Source organism: Triticum aestivum, chromosome 4A (genome assembly GCF_018294505.1).
Source record: "Triticum aestivum cultivar Chinese Spring chromosome 4A, IWGSC CS RefSeq v2.1, whole genome shotgun sequence".
NCBI lineage: Eukaryota > Viridiplantae > Streptophyta > Magnoliopsida > Poales > Poaceae > Triticum > Triticum aestivum.
The window spans coordinates 347,728,241-347,742,644 of record NC_057803.1 but is presented as its reverse complement, the minus strand read 5'-3'; positions in this window follow the sequence as shown (position 1 = coordinate 347,742,644).

The following is a 14,404-nucleotide window of genomic DNA, read 5'->3' as shown; positions in this document are numbered from 1 at the left end:
AAGAGTTTGTCCAGTTTGTACATGAAGTGCGTCCAGTTTTTGCCGTGACCCTCTCTACTCTTTCACGCATGCTATGCGGGTGATATGATGATACCATGCCAAGTTTCAACATTTTCAGGATTCATTTTGTAGTGATTTTCAATTTCACGGTCATTTAGCTCTCTAAACAATTAGGTAAATGACCGAAAAACAAAAAATGATGTCAGAACATGTTGGAAATTGATGACGTCGCTTTGAATGCTGCATACTAAACACAAAAGAAGTCCAGAGTTCAAATAAGTTTAAAAAACATTGAAGTGGCCATGTAACAGATGAGTTCTCGTCCGAAACCCTGATACTCTGAAACTGTTTGTCCAGTTTGTACACGAAGTGCGTCCAGTTTTTGCCGTGACCCTCTCTACTCTTTCGCGCATGCTATGCGGGTGATATGATGATACCATGCCAAGTTTCAACATTTTCAGGATTCATTTTGTAGTGATTTTCAATTTCACGGTCATTTAGCTCTCTAAACAATTAGGTAAATGACCGAAAAACAAAAAATGATGTCAGAACATGTTGGAAATTGATGACGTCGCTTTGAATGCTACATACTGAACACAAAAGAAGTCCGGAGTTCAAATAAGTTATTAAAAATAAAAAAGAGGTGCAATGCTGGTTAATTTGCTTCAAGCCATTCGGAATAGTGTAGACTGCACTGCACATAGCTCAGTGCAATCTATGCTATTCCGCAAGGCTTGAAGCTAATCAACATGTAGGTGAACATTGCAACTCTTCGTCATTGTCTGTGCACTCACGACTTATAAACCGCTCATACTGCCTCTCTCTTGGCGAGGTGGGACTAAAAATCAGCTTACAAAGAAACTCTAGTACCGGTTCATGGCATGAACAGGTACTAAAGTTCTTCGTGGGGGCCCCAGACTGACCATAGCCTGACACAGCCTCATTAGTACCGGTTCGTGGCATGAACCAGTACTAAAGGTTACCCACGAACCGGTACTAATGATGCCCGCCCGCCTAGCCGTTGGAACCGGCACTAATGTGCTTCACATTTGACCCTTTTTCTACTAGTGTGATGACATGGCAAAGTGCAACACGCAAGCGGATGACATGGCAATGATGGCGAATAACTGGAAGACATCGGGCGCATCGGTCTCGACGCATTACAGTAGCGGCCTCCCCAGGCTGCCTCCTGAGGAGCGGAGATTTCTATGTAGGTGAACACCTCATGATGTTCACGTGAAGCAATCCATGACGACCAAGGCCAGGCGGGCGCCAGCGGGCGCAGAGGAGCATGTTTCCTCTTTTGTGATAAGGAGGCAAGCGTAGGCGCGGGGTCCCAAGGAATCAGCCAAAGGTTTCCATTCCCATGCTATGAGACCAAGACCACCAGGATGGTAGGAAGGATGTCATCACCGAGCCCATCGCAGCGTCATAGCCAGAAGCTTTGCACGTGAAGTCCACCTTTCGTTAGGATAAGATGTACTACTTGTCCCCTTTCAAATTGACCACTGTGGGATCCCTTCCTGCCTTCGTTTGGGGAAAGAGGACCGAGAACACTATAAATATAGGTTAGCCACCACCGTAGGCAGGGAGGTCTGGCAGGATCGAACCAACACCTCATCGACTCACACGCACACCAGAGCAGACCTTGTGAGGTTGTTCTTCCCTTGTACTAGTTCATCCTCAGCCCCTCGTGAGGCTAATCCACCAAAAAGCAGGAGTAGGGGCTTACATCGCAAGGTGGCCCGAACCTGAGTAAACTGGCATGTCCATCTTCTCCCTTGTTCATCCAGCTAGGCCGTGGGGTTGACGAACTAGTTGGCTGAGGAGGTTGAGTTCTTTGCACACGCCTAGTGTTCGAACCTTTCTTGGCTCTGTGGAGCCCTGAATCCGACACATTCTTCTTGGAGGACCTTAAGGATTCTTCTTCTTGCATTTCGAAATTGTAATTCATTCTCCCTTATCTTTTCAAGTGTAGTTCTGCATCTCTTCGTTCCTCTCAACAAATCAATCATTTGTTATTGGCAGAAGTTCATTTCAAATTATTGAGATGTTTTCATAAGGCCATGTGAACCTTATCTTTGGTTGTTGATTCAATATAGAACTCTGTTCAAGTCGTCCTTGCAAGTTTGCTCTTTAAAGTTCTTGGTGGTAGGAGTGTTATTCTCTATTCTTTTATTCCAACTAGCTACCTTCTATTATTTTGCTCCAGAGGCATGGTGATGTTGCTCTCTTCGACCCATCGTGTCTTTTTGTCAAGATCATGTTCTTTTCCTTGCTTATCCACTTACCATGAGTGTTGTGTCCTCTATTAAAGTTCATTTCATCTTACTCAAGTCTTGCCTCTCTTTCCAACTGGAGTGTTGCTCGAATTCTTCCTTTATCCTCTAGTGTCAACCGGAGTGGTTTCAAATTAATTCTCATTCTTGGAGTTCTTCATTCTCGCATGTGCAACCTCTAAGGTTCTCGTAATGTTCCTTGCTCCTATTTTCTAACGGAGTATTTTCAACTTTGCTCATCTCCGTTGCATTCTTTCCTTGAAGTTGTTCAACCTCTCAAGGTTCATGGTTTCACTCATTTGTCGGAGAAGCAACTTTGTTTACCTCTTCCTCTTCTTTCCCCTTTGCATTGTTAGATCTCGGGGTGAGATCTCTTGTTAGTGAGGGAGAAATGTAACACCCCGAATGTAGTGCATGTGTTTCATATGCCATTTCAATAAAACTTTGTTGCATGCCATGATCATGTTGAGTGCCATTGTCACATTTTCCTTCTTGCATCATGTTCATTATTGATTATAATTTTCCATCTTTTTTGTTGCCATGATTCTCTCGCTTTGTTATATGCTTCATGATTTTGATGTGCCTCTTGTCATTTTATTGCATTGCACCATGTCCATCATGCCTTGGTTTGCAATTTAAGTTTTGTTGTGCGATCTTGTGTGAACCCCCTCTCTTCTTATCTCTACCCCATTCATGCACCATACACATACCAGCAACCATTTGTCAAGTTCACCCAAGTTTCTATCCCATCCAAACTTTCCTTTTCTTCTTTATTATATTTATTTTTGTGTGACATTTCCCTGTCCAGAAAATGTTCCTTCTTTTCCTATAAACCCTACACCTTTCCTTTAACCCCTCTGTCAAATTTCAGATCATTTGAAGTTGATTTGGTTAGGTTCAAAAATGGCACAAGTTTGAATTTAATTCAAGCTTGGATTATTTTTCTATCTCTAAAATTTCCAAACCAATTTTAACAGATATGCATATTTCCAGGATTCTAAGGATATTCTTAGTTCTCTCTGTTTCTTCCCTGCAACCCCTGGCCTTTTGCCTCTTGGAGACTATTTATGAAATAGACAAAATGTCAAAAGGAGAAGGCCTTATACCCAGCAGCATCCCACTTAGGGCTTGTTCGGTTAATCCCTCCCACAAGGGGATTGGAGAGGATTGGAGGGGATTGAGGTGGATTTTGACTTGTGGGGGATTTAATCCCTCTCAATCCCCTCCAAACCCCTTCAAATCTGAAGGTACCGAACAAGGCCTTACTTGGACCAAACCCATGAAGCAGCAGCAGCTCAGCCAGCCACGCATGCAGGCGCATCTTCAACCTTCTGTACGGTGTACATTCGAGCAATCCACGTCGACGTCCTCGATAATTTGAAGGCTAGAGGAGCGCCCTAGCTCCTTTAAAACCAGCCCTAGGGTTCGGCCTAGCCAACCTCGCCCAGCTCCATCCCTCTCGCCACATCGCCGCCAACCAAGTGAGTTTTCCCACGCAACACCGTCGCCATGGCCGAGCCGAGCTTGAGTTCGAGCTCGGGTTAATTCAACCGTCTCTGTCCATCTTCTTCCTCGTGAGGATCGCGATCCTCGTCGTCGTCTTCTCACCCTCACACGCAACCACAAGGAATCCAAGGCCTCCTCCTCGATGTCGTCCTCCCCTTCTTCCTCTGCTTCGCGGACCCGAGCACCACCGCCTCGACGCGTCTTCTCGCCGTCCCCAGGCACCGCCGACCATGTTCAACTCCATCAGCATCCCCTCAGTGAGTAGTTTCCCCTCCCAGCTACCCTCCGATTCGTTCGGTCGTCGTAGTCTTCTTCTCGAGAAAGCTGACACCATGTCCGCCATGGACGAGCTCATGGAGCTCGCCTTGCTCGCTCCTATATGCGCGTGCTCCTACACACGCATCATCCACACACCCTCATTTAGGCCTGCAGCTCGCCCCGACCTCGCCAGCCCCGCAGCCGCCCGGCCTCACCGTACCCGAGACAAGCACGAGCTCGTCCTTGAGCACCCGCACCCGCATCCTTGCACCCGCATGCCTGCAGCAGTAGCCGTTCGATCCACTTGCACACACACATTATCCCGCATGCCCGCTGAGGCCTAGTAGCAGAGATCGCCGATGCATTCACTCGCAGTTGCCGTGAGATTTCTCGGGGTAGCCGTGGATGAAGCTCGCCACTTCTGTTGTTTGGCTATCAAGAAGGCCACCTCCTTTTGCACACAACACACGCGGCGGCCCAACTGGATAAACTTACCCTTTGTTACCCAGGCGACTCTTTTAAGTAAGCAACATAATTGACGCAGTGGCTAGCGTTGCTCGTGTCAACACCAGAAGGTTCGGGGTAGCCAACCACCTTCGGCCAAATCTGCCACTCGGCTCACCTAGTGCGCTACATCTAACCCAGCCCTTGTCTCTTGCCATTTGCTTTTTTGTTGCATGCATAACTAGATTTTTTTACAGTTTAGTATAGCATCTTGCAAAATTCATGGTGTAATAATCATGCATCGTATTAACATGTTTCATATATGTAAAATGCTTAGAATTTCTTGTAGTTTCATAATTTGCAAGTTCCATCCATGTTAAAATGTTTAGACTTGCTATTTGCATATATTTCCACTAGCAAAAAGGCCCGTACGTTACAACGGGAGAAAAAATACCACACGCTCTTAATTTACAAAAAATGGTCTACAATCTGAGAATTTATTGGTACGGACCTAACAAAGATGGTTTTAACCTATAAAAGCACAATTTAAGATTCTACATGTGTTCTATTTCAACATGGCTTGCATGTAGATTTAATGTGTAGAAAGAAACGGGCAAGTGATCATGCATTTATTCATGTCATGTTCGGAATGGGTTGTTGTTACGAGCAAGTAAAGAACAACGACAAAAGCAAATGATGGCACATTAGCACACTACGGAGACATGTGTGCATCAATGACAGTTTTTAGTTTAAGAATCACCAACTTAGGGTAACTCTTGAACACTTTTTTTTCACATGCATATTTCTTAAATACATGAAGAGTTGTTAAAAAATGTTGTTAAATAGATACATGATTTTTTTAATCATAAAAGAGATTTTTGTTGGAGATATGCCCTAGAGGCAATCATGTATGATGATATTTCCTATGTGTTTATGTATAAAGATAGTCCTTGGACATTATCAATGATGTGTATCGGCAAGTACGTGACTTGTTTGTGGGACTATGCACTGTATGATGACTGTCCTAAAAGGTCCCTAGTCGAATGGGCCGTGTGGATGCGCAGCCAACGAGACTAGCACATGACACGGTTGATGGCTTGGTCTCACTAGCCATGGAGCATTGGATGCTAACTGGATAATATGGACTTGGAAGGATCTGGTCGGATTCGACGTAGTCGGATCCGAGTCGAGATAAAGTCCAAGTCGGACAGACCCAACTATGAGACGCAGCGATATGTCATCTATGAGTCTCTAGTACAACATATTTTCTATGTCCTAAGACCTGAGCTGACGCATGTACTTGGGATGGTGATAAACTTGCTTTGGGCCGACCAAATGCTACTCCGTGACTGGGTAGTTACAAAGGTAGGTTTCAGGCTTGTCCGGACCCATGCTGCGAGACATGGTCGAGCAAGATGGGATTTGCCCCTCCGACCAGGAGAGATATACTCTGGGCCCCTTGTGTGATCTGACCAGGATAAGCATGGCCATGAGACAAGGATTACGAGATAATCCGGATAGTGGTCGGCATCACTGGAACGAGAAAGAGGTCAGGCAAGAACAAGGATGACAGACTCGCCTTGAGCTCGACAACATATATCGTGTGGCAAAAGGAATGGAAGTGTGATGTACAGGTTCGCTAACCAGCTTCATAGTCTGCTTGGTGTTCGGCATGCCTTGCTAGAGGCCGCTACCAACCGTGCAGTTCAGAGGTGATACAAACTGCGACCAAGCCGACTTGAACCTAAGGGGTCGCGCGCTTAAGGGAAGGAACCTACGAGGTCGGATCCGAGGACACTGGTCGGATGTAATCCAAACTGTATTTGGATTGTGGCTGAGTAGACTTATGGGCTTTAGGGTCCGTGCGAGGCCCAAGTGTTGAGCCCATGACAGACGCCTATATATATAGTGGAGGTGCCGCATACTCACGCGGCTGATCGCTTCGGCGCTGTCACTAGGGTTTGCATGTGTTGCGAATAGACACCTCCACTCGTCGTAGGTTGTGTGATCGGACCTAGCAGCCGCCGCATGACGTTCCTCCTGCATGCGCGGATACCGTTAGAGGCGAACCTGTACGTGGGAACCGACCACCAGTTGTACGAGGGAGATTGGATGAGGAGGAGACAATCGACGCGGACGCGCTGCCCCAACTCTTCTTCTGCTGCATGGCACTGCGCGTCTACTGGTAATGAACTATGATCCATCTCCCGTAGCATGTTCTTGGTTGTTCTGCGTGTAGGAAATTTTAATTTGTAGTCGACGCACCCTACCATAGATCTCAACAATTTTTTTGTCTAGAAAAGACCATTTTAGTATGGTCTCCTATGGACGCGGGTACTTACGCCCATATTTCATCACTATTTCTTGCCATACATGTCATAAGTATTGGTTCCAATTTCATCACTATTTATATCTTATCAAACTTGTCTTTTATTTAATTTTTTGTCATGCATGCCCCCTTTTACTTTTATTCATGCATGTACTATTTTTCTTCTCCTTATATGTAGGAGAATAGCGCAACATCTCATCACTATTTCTTGCGCTCTCATTCCATCACTATTTCTTGCCATACATGTCATATGTATTGGTCCCTGTTTCATCACTATTTATATCTTATCAAACTTGTCTCTTATTTTTGTCATGCATGCCTCCTTTTTTACTTTTATTCATGCATGTACTTTTTTTCTTTTTCTTATATATAGGAGAATAGCGCAACATCTCATCTTTATCGGATCTACTCTGCATTTGCTCTTTATTTCTTCTATGGCGGACATCTCATCTTTATTGGGTCTTATTTTATTTCTTGTCATGCATGTCCTTATTTATTGGGTGACTATAGGAATTTTATCTTCAATTTCACGTCAAATCCTGATTTTGCATTGTTCATCTCCAATCTGAATCAGTACCGATATGAAAAAAAGACGGATAATGCATTGTTGATTAATGTTGCAGCCTATATTAGTATTTTTTAATTGTTAACGGGTAGAATAAAAACATATTCATATTCTACATATTTTTCTAATCAAATTTATATATAACACATTAAATTTGGAGTTACGGTTTAGAAGATATGAATATTTTTTAAATTTTTTGATATGTACTCCAGATTTAATGTCAGAAACATTAGGTGGTTTTCTATAAAATAGCAAAACAGACTAAAAATACATAATGCTTTTAGTAGTAGGTATAGATTAACAAGTAAAATAAAATCATATTCATATTCTACATATTTTTCTAATCAAATTTCATATATAACATGTTAAATTTGGAGTTACAGTTTAGAAGATATGAGTATTTCAAAAAACATTTGATATGTACTACGGGTTTAATGTCGGAAACGTTAGGGGGTTTTCTATAAAGTAGCAAAACGGACTAAGAATATCTATTTCTTTTATTAGTAGGTGTAGATAAATGATTTGTTCAAATGGTTTATTCCATAACTAAATAAACGTAGCTCCGAATTAAATAAACTTTATATGTAATTAGGAAAAATGCATAGATTAACACGGCACACTTTATTTTTGATATTTAACAACAATAAAATTTGATTTAGGCAGAACAGTACCAAATTCGAAATATGCATGAGGATTTTCCAGAATTGTTGTTTGTTGTTTCCGGCCTCATTTAAACTTGCTTTGATGTGGGGTTCTTCATAAATCATTTCGTGCCATGAGTAACAACATTTAATTTTGTCATGCATCATACTTGGTCGTGCATCATGCCTTTTTCATGTGTTGTTTGTTTACTATGTTCTTCTTTCCGGTTGTGCTTCTTCTCGATCGTTCTCGGTTTCGTGCGATTGTGAGGATTCGTTCGACTACGTTGGTTCGTCTACTTCATGGACTCGATCTTCTTCCGACCGGGATTTCTGGCAAGATGACCATTACATTGGATATCACTACTATCTTTGCCTTGCTAGTTGTCTCGATGCTACCGCTATGTCACGCTACCTACCACTTATTTATCAAGCCTCCCAAATTGCCATGATAAGCATCTAACCTTTTACACCTTCCCAGCAAACTGTTGTTTGGCTATGTTACCGCTTTGCTCAGCCCCTCTTATAGCTTTGCTAGTTGGAGGTTGTTCCATGTTGGGACATGTATATCATGGGAATCACAATATCTCATATTTAATTAATGCATCTATATACTTGGTAAAGGCTGGAAGGCTCTACCTTTTGCCTGGTGTTTTGTTCCACTCTTGCCGCCCTAGTTTCCATCATAACGGTGTTATGTTCCTTGACAAGCGCTCCTAATACATGTGGGTGTATGGGAACCCCCTGTCCATTCGCTTAGGTTTAAACTCCTCCAGCAAGGCCCAACTTGGTTTTAATTTGCCTAATAAGACTAAAACTTTCATAGGGACCTGCTGGCCCCTATGGATAATTAATCAAGAAACCGCGCCAGTGCTCCTCATGAGTGTTGAACCACCTACCTAGTAGTCAGTGGTGCCGCCTCGGGGCAACTCGATGGTACTTTAGCTATCGTCCACTTAACATAGACAGTTTTTTCCTAAGATCGAGACACACGCGACTCCTATTAGGGTGATGACACACCGGGTGGTCTTGCTGGTTTACTTTTGCCTTTGCTGAGTGGCTTGTCCATCTTAATTCCTTATCATAAGCATCGTGTTCTTCATGGTATGAGGATGTTCCATCGTATGCACATGGAATTTATAATGGACCACTTGGAGCACCCCTGCAGGGTTAAATCTTTTCGGAAGCCGTGCCCGCAGTTATGTGGAAGATTGGAAATTTATAATATCCGGTTGTAGAGAACTTGACACCAGATCCGAAATAAAATACACCAACCGCATGCGTAACCATGACCGTCTCTTTTTGAGGGAGTTCAGGAAGAGAACGCGGTGGGATTTTGATTTACTCGTAAGTAGTTCAAGATCACTTCTTGATCATTACTAGTTGCGACCATTATGCGTATCTCTCTTCTTATTCTTGTACTCGTAAGTTAGCCACCATACAATGCTTAGTGCTTGCTGCAACCTCACCACTTATCCATTCCATACCCATTAAGGTTTCCTAGTCTTGATACCCACGGTAATGGGATTGCTGAGTCCTCGTGGCTCATAGATTACTACTACAACAATTGCAGTTACATGTAATGCAATGATCTGATGTGAGAGCGATGCTTGGTTGTTTTGGGATTCTTCTTTTGCTTCTTCTTCTTCGTTCGAGGGGTAGGTTCCTGGTCAGCAGCCTGGGCTAGCAGGGTGGATGTCGTTTGAGTTTTCATTTGTGTTTCATCCTTAGTCGGATGTTGCTCTTCTGTATGATGTTTGATGTATTTGTGAGGCAAGTGTATGCCTTTGTCTATATCCCCATCTATTATGTCTATGGTATGATTTAAATGATATGTGTCGGTGTTCTGGGAAAAGGGGTCCCCAGACTTGCCTGCCTGTGGCCCACGGCATGGCTTTGCTGGCAAGCCCGTACGGCCCATCTTCATCAATGAGGAATCAAGACCCTCGCGAGGCGGACGACACAAGACCTCCTCAGGAGCGGCCTCACCAGGCCGGCTCGTGAGGGGCGGAGATTTCAAGGCCGGGCAAACCTCCCGAGGTTCTTGTGACGTAAGCCATGACGATCGAGACCAGGCGCGCGCTAGGCGGGCGCCAGCGCACGCAACGTCCTTGTTTCCTCTTTGGTGGTAAGGGGAAATGGCAGGCGCGGAGTACCGAGGCATCAAGCAAAGGTTTCCATATTGGTGCAACGAGACCAAGGAAAGAAGGACGGCAAGACGGAGGTCACCGTGGAGCCCAAGACAGTGTCACCACCAGAGTCTTTGGCAGGCGAAGACTGCTTTTGTCAGGATAGCTTGTCATAGCTGTCCCCTTCCAAATTGGCCATTGTTGGCTCCCTTCACGCTCAATATTTGGGGAGAGGACCAGGGCCTCTATAAATAGGACTAGCGACCACCATAGAGGCGGGATGGGAGATTGGAGCCACCACATCCTTGGCAGCACACCCACCAAGCACAAGAACACCTCAACCTCAGGAGGCTGTTCTTCCCCTTGTACTGTTCGTATTCAGCCCAAGAGGCAATCCACCACCACCACACTGGAGTAGGGTATTACACCACAATGGTGGCCCGAACCAGTATAAATCTTGTTTCCTTTGTGTTGCGAGTTCGTCGAGTTAGTTCGTGAGATCTAGGCTAAGTTAGGACGCAGGTCGATAAGGGGGAGATCTTCGCGCCCACCCTAGTGTTCGAACCTTAAGGGTTTTGCCGGAATCCGTGATCTGAAATTTGGCACGCCAGGTAGGGGTGCGCCGAAGCTTCCTTCCCGTTGCTCCGCATCACGTCGCTTCATTGTCTCCATGGCGGACGCACGTCGCGCCCGTGCCAAGCGCCGAGCTGCCCTCGCCACCCGCGTTGCTTAGATGGCCCTTGTCGGCAGGCCACCCCATCGCTCTCCGTCGCCTGCCACCAACACCGCCACCGGCTCGATGGGGAACGAACAACAAGCATCCTCGCTGCACCCCTTGGTGCGACAGGATGGCCGCACGGCCACTCCATCGCTGACTCCCGCTGGTTCGTCGTCTCACGCTCGTCGCGTTCCCACAGACACACGGGCCGCGCTCATCATGGCGCACGAACTTCTGCGCTACCGCCCAGTCGATGACCTCTACGAGGACTGGCTTGACCACATCGCTGAGCTTGTCCGTGCCGCAGGGGGCTCCCCTGCGTCGTCCCACTCTTTGCCTCGCCCGCCGCCAGCCATGGGCGACACAGCTCATGAAGCACATCTACATCCTCTGCCCCAAGATGGTGCCCTAGCGCCAAGGCACGCGGCTCCACGGCACGACCCACCGCGTCCGGCGCTCGCATGTGAAGAAAGAAGCTGTCAAGAAGTCCCTCGACCGCAAGCGAATGCTCCGCCACTCCTTGCACCGCCGCGCCAGGATCGTTTGCTGCGGTAGGGCCCTGCACCACTTGCCGTAGTGGTGCGCGGGCGCCAAGACCAAGCTCCACCTCCAACATAGGCCCCGGTGACCACGGTCGGTTGCCGCGCCTTCACCCCCGAGCTGCGCAGCGTCACCTGGCCGGGCAAGTTAAAGGCAGATCTGCCTCCTCGCTACGATGGCACCCCCGACCCCGTGGAGTTCCTGCAGCTCTATGAGCTGAGCATCGAGGTGGCCAACGGCGACGAGAAAGTCATGCGAACTGGTATCCCATGGCTCTCAAGGATGGCCCCCGCTCCTGGCTCCTGAACCTGCCTCCAGGCTCAATTTCCTCCTAGGACGAGATGCGCAACCGCTTGATCGCCAACTTCCAGGGCACTCGTGACCGCCCCCTGATCGCCAGGAGAGACACTGGAGAAGTACATTCAGCGCTTCAACAGTGCGCGAACCAAAATCCCCAAGGTGACCAACGAGGCCATCATCTCAGCGTTCTCCGATGGCGTCCGTGACGTCAAGATGAAGGAGGAGCTCGCCATCCATGAGGAGCTATGCACGACCCTGGAGCTGTTCAACATCGCGACCAAGTGTGCAAGAGCTGAGGAGGGGTGCCTCTCTCTCCTCGAGCTCCCTGCTGCGGACCCAGAGGAGAAGAAGACCAAGGCCAAGGACGTGAAGCGCAAGGGAGCAGTCGTGCTCGCGGCGGAGCCAGACACCAAGCACGGTAGAGACCAACCTGAGTCATCCAAGGGCAGCCGACTATTTTGCGCCTTCCACAATCTGCATACCCACAACACCAGCGACTGTTAAGAGCTCAGAGCCATTCGAGAAGGACGCTTCAGTCGACGCCCCAAGCGTAGCGACCGGGGCTACGGCCGAGGAGGAGGATGTGGTGGCGGACGCTAGGACGACCATGGCCCGCGCAAGGAGTGGCATGACCGGCCTCGTGAGGACCGCTGGCAGGATCAGCCTCGCGAGGGCGCCTGGAGGGACCAGCCTCGTGAGGCTCGTCCTCAAGGCAACGCTGGCCTTCCACCATTACCACTGCCACCTAGAAGGAATGACGACCACCATCAAGACGAGGGGGATGGGGGCTTCTAGGAGCCACGCTCTATCGCCTGCATCTTGGACGGAGCTCAAGCCCCATCCTCGTAGCGTATCTTCAAACAATTTGCCCGTGAAGTGAATGAAGTTCTCCCCAAGCTCGAGGCCACACGCCTCTCAGATGGTCCAGGTGCCCCATCATGTTCAGTTTGGCAGATCAGCTCAAGTGCACGGCTACTTCAGGCGTCCTCCCAATGCTCTGTTCACCGATCATCAGCAACGTGCAAGTTACCAAGACCCTCATCGAGGGCGGCGCGGGGCTCAATGTCCTGTTCATCAACACATTCGATAACCTCCAAGTGCCATATGACCAGCTTCAGCCTACCAATCCTTTCTCAGGAGTGACCGACGGCTCTACTACCCCGATCGGGCAGGTCCTCCTCCCCGTTACCTTTGGAGAACGCAACAACTACCGCACCGAACTCATCAACTTCGACGTCGCCAACATCCACCTGCCATACAACGCCATCCTTGGGTATCCATCCCTAGCCAAGTTCATGGCGGTGACCCATTACAGCTACAGTGTCCTCAAGATGCCGGGAAACGGCGGAATCATCATGGTCCCGTGCGAAGAGAGAGACGCGGTGTGCTCCCTCGAGCGTGCCTTCCAAGCTGCAGCAATCGACGACCCGAAGTCAGGGCGAGCGCCCTCCTGAGTCCACCCCCAAGAAGAAGAAGCAGCTGCACCATGCAGGGCCTCAAGAAAGTGGTGCCTCATCAGGATCGGCGCCCGCACCTGGGGCGCCTCCCTCCATCGCATAGGAAAGTGCACTCAACGCCCCTCTCGGGCAGGGCTAGGGGGCTCTCTTCTGGAGGGCTTCAGACTTTGCCAACATCACGAGGGAGGCTCTTGGGCACCACTTGGAGGCGTGCTTTGCGGCATGTTTCCCTCAGGAGAGCACAGGGCAAGGAGTGCCCACCACTCAGGAGTTCATCACCAAGACCACTCAGGAACTGCAAGACACAAGGGCCATGCGCAGCGGCCGCCGCTCACCAGGCGCAGCTCCCCATCCAGGCGAGGATGCCGGGCTGCGCGTCTGCATCGACGTCCCAGGGCTCAATCGGGCCGCCTCTCAGGAGCTTCTCTGGCCTTCGCGCGTGGGACGCTTCGAGGGCCCACCTACAGCTACGCTCGCATGCCCTTTGGTCTGCCGAGTGTGGCGGCCGCCTATCAACACAACATGCGGAGCATCCTGGCGGCTCAGGTGGCCAGGCACCATGTGGTGCTGACAGAGATGAAGACGGTCCTCGAGGAACCCCCTGGACCCCTAGAGCCTCCCGAGGCTCAGGGCCCCGGTGGCTAATGAGGGGCAGCCCCTTCGCCGCACGCCTTCAGCTACCCCAACTCTCCTTCATCAACAGAACCAGGTGACATTTTCCAAAGTTCATTCAGCTGGGAGCGCCGCAGGGCTGCATCATTCCCAGGCCGCGTGGGTACGGCCCTATGGCATGTATCTTTCCTTTTATGTCTTTAGCTTACCCTATTGGGGGCACCCCTCGGGCTGCATCATCCCCAAGCCGCTCGGGCCGGACCCAGTGGCATGTATCTTCCCTCCGTTTACCTGAGCTAGGTTGCTTTCCATGCTTAATCTATCCATGACTATCACCTTCTTGATGGTCACCCACCATGGGAGCCGCGCGCTGGCCGTCTTTCTACAGGACCCCTCGCGTGAGTAAGTTAAGCACGGCGTCTATGCTCGGGCACATCCCTGCAGCGTTGATAAATCCAGCGGCTGAGCTCTGTCTGGCGGGCCGGCCCCGTTCACGTCACCTCCTGGGGCCGTTGGTGCTTGGCTTTTTCACGCGATGATCTCAGGAGATTCGTTCGGCGCAGGTTGTCTAACCACCTCGCAGGACCAAGACAGCGAACAAGAATCAAGACCGGGCGCAACCCGTC